The 6,336-nt window shown below is 50.1% G+C and overlaps 1 non-coding gene across 1 annotated transcript; it reads left to right on the forward strand.

Annotated features, from left to right (window-relative positions):
- Nucleotides 1-1,168: 1,168 nt before the first annotated feature.
- LOC115308903 lies at nucleotides 1,169-1,308 on the forward strand. Its single transcript, XR_003916599.1, has one exon. It is a non-coding gene; the product is annotated as a U4 spliceosomal RNA (small nuclear RNA).
- Nucleotides 1,309-6,336: the final 5,028 nt, after the last annotated feature.

Consider the following 6,336-nt stretch of genomic DNA (forward strand, 5'->3'; position numbering starts at 1 on the left):
AACCCTTGCGCTCAATCTCCAGATTAATATTTGTTTGAGAAAGCCTAATTTTGTTTCAAACCAAAAGAAATGAAGTTTATTTGTAAGTTATGTTTTTTGAGATCAATAAAGGATGGCCAGTTCTTGAATATAGTGACCAATTGCAAGCATAACAAAATGTCAGAGTACAATAAATTCTGTTTATGAAACAACTACTAAACGCACATTTGGACTAGCGCACATAAGTTGTGGGAAGCCGAAGAAGAAGACGGCGCGCGGTGGGCACATGCTGTGGCCGGCAGGTTGGCGCTCGAGACGGGTGGGCGGGCAGTTCGAGACAAGGCACGAGCGGGAATGACCGCCAACGCAGCAATGCCCTGACGACTCGGCGATCCACGGCCAAGACACGGTCAAGAGAGTGCAAGGAACAGCAAAACGTTTTCTCGCATCTCCTCGAGCGTGTCAGTTCTTGGGAGGGTGGACCAAGCGGGGACCAAATAGGCGGCAGTATAATAAAGCGACCCACAAAGTGGTCTAGCCAAAAGCAAAATCCTCCATTTTGTGTTATCGTAAAGTCCGCTTGTTTTAGCGGGCGACAGGCTCCGCCCATCGGCCAAACTCTGCGCGCGAGCGATACGCGCTTGACGGCCCAAAGATCCTAGTATGACGCCACGACTGGTCGGAGCTTGTCGTGTTTTCTCACGTTTAGTTACATCTTCGGGCAACACGAATATGATATCCAGATTCACGGGAAAAGAATATGTCGAAATCCCCCACTAACTTTTTTTTTTCAAAAAGTGTTTCAGCCTTTTTTTTTTTTTTACCTGTTTTGCAATGTATAGTAGTTTATTAAACCGGGCCGAGAAACTCTTCTCGTTCCTCTGACGCTCCCTGTCTTTGGGTTATGACGATATCAATGTGCCGTGTATTTGCGTTGTAAAAAGTTCACAGAGCGTTTAAAAATGTGCTAACTTACATTTGCATGTTTTGATTATATAATAGATAACCTATTATAAACATGAACTCAGACATAAGAGATCAGCATATACTGCCCTTAGAAATGTACTAAGTAGAACTATTACGTACTACAAAAAACTCTTTATACGGTAGCACAACTTTTATGACATCGGTCAGTGCGTACATGAGGTGGCACGTTTTGATGGGATCGACATTTCTACCAAGAGCATTCAGCTTTGCGCAGAGGCAGTGTCGTACTCGAGGAAGGCAACTGAGGGGCGACTATTGCTAGTTGAAAACTTTTCCCAATACCCCGCCGGGACGTCGTGCAATACCGACGGCCATGGCAATTTTTGGCAAGCCCCTCGGGGCTCCCTCTTTTCAATCCAAAATCAGAATTTTTGCAGTTAACGGGATTAATGTGAGTGTTTTGTTTATGAGGTTTCGTATTTTCCTGCGCAATGTGCCAACTAATTTCAATATTGTAGAGCAATCCCTATATATAAGAAAGTCGTGCTGGAGCGAAACTTCCGAACTTTGGTGTGGGTCGGATAGTTTCGGAGCGCTGCCAGAAAACCAGGCCACATTATTAAGCGTTGAAACTTTTTTAAGAAAACAAGGTAATGAAGCTAATAAACCACAGTAAATAAATAAAAAAAAACTAAATATGTGTACTTCATTCAACAATATAAACTTGAAGGTAACGTAATAAGGCAGGGGAGCTTGTTAAAGTTGAACATTTCTAAAACCCAAGATTAAGACTAGTGATGGGACGAATCACCCGAGATTCGGATTCGGACAGATTCGGAAATTTCCGAACTTCCCGCGACGAATATTCGGCAGATTCGGAGATTCGTCAGGTTCGTCGCTGGTTGCAGACGGCGGCGTGAACACCACAGTGGAATGTGAACACTTTCGTAAACCTCGCGAACGCGATCAGCTGTTTTTTTTTTTAGGTACTGTTACTGCATATAACCAGATTTACTTCAACGTATGGTATGTACTGTACTCTTACTCTAAACCCTGGCAGGCGCCCAGGTCCAGCTGAGCTGATCGGTGATTCGGTGTGGCAGGCGCCCAATTCCAGCCGAGCTGATCGGTGTGGTTGGCGTAGGCCTAACCAATGCAAAGTTTCGCGGTGATCGCTAAAGTAAAATGTAGCAAAATGCTGTGTGTTATACATAATGTGGCGCAACGCGCAATAAATATATTCATGCAAGGAAATGATTCGTCTCCTCTAGAGCTGCGTAAGACGCGAGAGCGATGAAAAGTGTTGCTCATCCCAACTTCGACCGTGTACCGACACCGACGAAGGAAAACGTCGCACTGTCGTTTCTCCGTTCTCGGCAGCAAGTTTTGTATACCTGAACTTTATTTGATGAAAAAGAAACAACACAGGGCTGTCCACCGCAACTTTATTGTTCAGAAACAAACACCAACTAATTCAGATACCGTATCATTAAACAGGAAGGTACAAATGCAGTACGGGAGAATAGTACAGCGCAAGGAGTTTTAGATTGTTTCCCGTGTTCCGATAACAATACCGGAGTGGACACACGTTGAAGATAATCGAATCGAACATACTTACTTGTGTGGGGTGTGCTACTATGACCGTAATTATGGGCACGAAATGTGTTTGAACCCGGTCGTGGTTTGAACCACGCACGTAGGGCATCGATCTCTTCCGGGATAGACTGCTGCGAACCTCGGACGAGCACGGTGGACGTCTTCGGTCTCCGGGAACCCCGGAGTACGAGAACGTGATCTTCGCGTAAACATCACCTCGCACTCCGTCGACCCGCCGCTGCACCGGCTGCACGTCCGCCGAATCCCGCCGGGCTGGGGCGATCACGCCAAGCCTGACGAAATCCACGAGGAACTTATCGCGCTTGCGTTTCGCCGCAAAGGCAGCCGCGGTGGTCACTGCCATGACCCCGCCGACAACGCCGGAGGGTCCTGGTGCCCAACAAACTCTCGTCAAACCGCCTGTCCCACAACCGACTGTCACTGAAGTTCGAACTGGCCGAACCGCTGGGACCGGTGCGATGAAAACATGCGCTTGTATTTCCACGTGCACCAAGCATGCCTATTTTGGTCGTAATCCGGAACCGAAACCAATTTTCCCGCGATGTCTGGTTACCGTTCTCGACAAACATCCGAAATATCATAAACAAAGCGGAACATTTTATTTATTACTATGATATTATATTACAACAATATTTCGTGCACTTTGTGGAATTTAGTGAATTTAATATCACGAGAAGTTGAAACACTCATCAACGTGATCTGGACACCATGGCAACGCTCCGAATTTTTCCGAACTTTTCCGAATCTCTCAAGATTCGGCTACTTTTCCGAATCTTTCCGAATCTTCAGATTCGGCTCCGAATCTCGATTCGGATAAAGATTCGTCCCATCACTAATTAAGACTACAAAGAGTTTGGGTTTTAGAAATGTTTAATATAAGCTTGTTCGGATAAAACTTGAGATACGGAGAACTAAAATAACGAACATCACGCCACGAAATGTCAAGATTTTCTGTCGTTGGTCAAACTGGTTTTGATTTCAAAACTTCCATAGTCACGTCGGCACGTGACCAAAACAAAGCAGGCAGGTAGGTGAAATCGATTATCACAAACCGCAACGTTCGTTTTCATCGCATCAATCGGGAATTTTTGCTGCTGGCCCGCAGCAGCACAACGATTCTGCCAAAGCGCATGCTGGCCGACTGCTAATAGGAGGAGGACGAAGCCTCCTCGGGGATAGCGGTGGCCCGAGACGTAGTGCACGATGCCCAGAGTGCGAAAACCATGGTGCACGAGACGCCAAAATGATCGCGCAACGCTGCAAGTCGCATAAAATGGGAGTTCGACTCCACTTCTCCGCAGTTAGGGCGCCGGGAATTGGGCACCATGCCTCAACGTTGAAGGCAATCCCTGGTCGGAAGAACCTTCCATTCTCGACGCCACTCGAGGTCCTCCACGGGTCCAGGAAGACGGCGGGAGACCAAGGAGTCCCACGGAAAAGCGTTTGCCCGTACTCGCTCATCAGCTGTGATCCGCGACAAGCAGACCTCCTCGACTATACGAGCCGGTGGCTCGTCTCGCACCATGAGGTCTGGCACCATTCTGCATAAATCTTCTTGGAAACTCACCACCGTTTGGTAGAAAGGGGGTGTAATCTCAGTGCTCGGTTAGAGGTCGGTTAGAGGTACGAGCCTTCGACGCGAGGGACCCAAGAAATACAAGGCCAAACAGCGCGCCGGGTGTTCTGTGTCGTCAAGCACCCCCAAGATGGTGCGAAACGCGAGTACCCGCGACATGGTGTCGATACAAGGCATTCCCTTCCTCCAAGTGACGTCGAGAGACGGAGAACAGCTCTGGTCACGAGCTCCGTGCCCTGGCTCCAGTGAAACCTAAAAAGGCAGGTCGTTACACGCCGGCAAAATCGCGGGGGAGGGAGGCCGACGTGGGCAGAATAGAAAAGTTGGCCGCAGAAAACTGCTTTTACAAGATACGCTTTGTCACGAAGCTACAACGCAAACGTTTCCGCCACGGCAACTTGGCGTTCGAGCGCGGAGTTTATAGTCTCCCAAGTGCGGGGCGACCCCCACCACCCCACAACAGTCAAAAAACACACCTAGGACACAAACCACGGCTACAGTTTGGATGTCTGCATGTAAGGAGGGAGGGGAGCTTCCAAAATAAAGAGCTTGGCTTTTGGAGGTGTTTAGACGCGCTCCCGGAAGGAAACCGTACCCTGAGAAAAGCTGTGCAGCGGACTTAAAGCTCTGCCAGTCAGGCGTAAACAAACTGACATCGTCGGCGTACGCTGTAACGGCGACATCACCGTGGCCAGGTAACGGAAGGCCGCGTATGCGGGAGCAAGACGTAAGGCGTCGGAGGAGAGGATCCAGGCTTATGACATAAAGCAGGGGAGACAGGGGGCAACCCTGCCGCACTCCCCTTGTCACGGAAAAGGGAGCAAGGATCCGCCCATTTATCTGGAGATGGCTTGTCAGCTCACTGTACATGGATCGGAGCAGGGCTATAAAGATGTCAGGAAACTCAAAAAAATTCAATACTTCAAACAGAAAACAGTGCTCGACTCGATCGAAGGCCTTGGCCTGATCGAGAGAGACGAAGCACCCTGAGAAGTGTGTAAAATTGGCTTACGAAAACAGATCGCGCGTGAGAGACAGGGACGAGAAGATGTTCCTGCCGGGGGCGGAACACGTCTGCGTTGGGCTTACAACATGGGGCAAAATGTGGCCAGCAGCGACGTCACCAACTTGTAGTATGTGTTCAAAAGCGTTATGAGCCGCCACGCCGAAAGGTCTGACGGCGAGCCACCTTCCTTAAGGGGTATTCACACGAGGGAGAAATCCCGGGGATTTCTCCCCGGCACGCACATCCCACGACGAAAACGTCAGGCTTTGCGATGTACAAAAGCCTCGCGTTTTCCTCTCGTGATGCGCGCGTGCCGGGGACAAATCCCCGGGATTTCTCCCTCGTGTAAATACCCCTTTAGGGACGAGCACCACGCAACCACGTTCGAATAATGGCGGAACGGCGCCGGTTTCCAGAATCCCGTTGACCAGCTGGACAAGAGGGGCCCCGAATATCTCCCAAAAATAAACGTAAAATTCGGCTGGAAAGCCCTCCGGCCCTGGGGCAGACCCAGTCTTCATAGCACGAAGGATCTCGGAAAGTTCATCGCGGTCAGTGGGACGCAGGAGAGACGAGGCCAAGACTCGGGGCCAGCAGGAACGTCGCCACAGAACTGGCGAACTTTCTCAGCAAACTTTTCGGATGCAAGGTGATCAGAACAAAAAAGCTGCGAAATCTCTGAAAACCGTGTCTATGTCGTGTGGATCTTCGGAAAAGCTCCCGTCCGCGATCTGGACATTATGAATGAAAGGCGGTCCGCCTCCACCAGTTCGCACGGCGCGGAGGCACCGAAGAACCTCTGGGTCATCCACAGGCCGGTTTTGCAGTGGCTGATCGACAACCGTTCGGGAGGACAAGCGTAAAAGACGCTGGTGACGATCACGGAGGACCGCCAGGTATTCCGACATCAGGTGAGTGCGCGCGCCTCCACGCTGCACTGCGCGGATGCGGTTGACAACCTCGTTGAGGGCGTGAGTCGTCCTGCCTAGAAGCATTTTCCCCGCTGCTGTTGCAAGGAAACGGCAGTCAGCCTTGATCCCATCCCACCGGGTGTGAGACAGGGGAACGACCGTCAGTGACACCCCTATAGATCGTCGCAGGCTCGAGAGGGCTAGGTCATCTCGCAGAAGGAAGACGTCCATTCGCCATGTGTCGCCTCCCGGTTGCAAAAAACTGGAGACGTCGAAAACAATGGACATAATGGTCTGAAACGTAGCGAGCGGCTATTGGA

Source organism: Ixodes scapularis, unplaced genomic scaffold (genome assembly GCF_016920785.2).
Source record: "Ixodes scapularis isolate PalLabHiFi unplaced genomic scaffold, ASM1692078v2 PGA_scaffold3__209_contigs__length_174095766, whole genome shotgun sequence".
Classification (NCBI taxonomy): Eukaryota; Metazoa; Arthropoda; class Arachnida; order Ixodida; family Ixodidae; genus Ixodes; species Ixodes scapularis.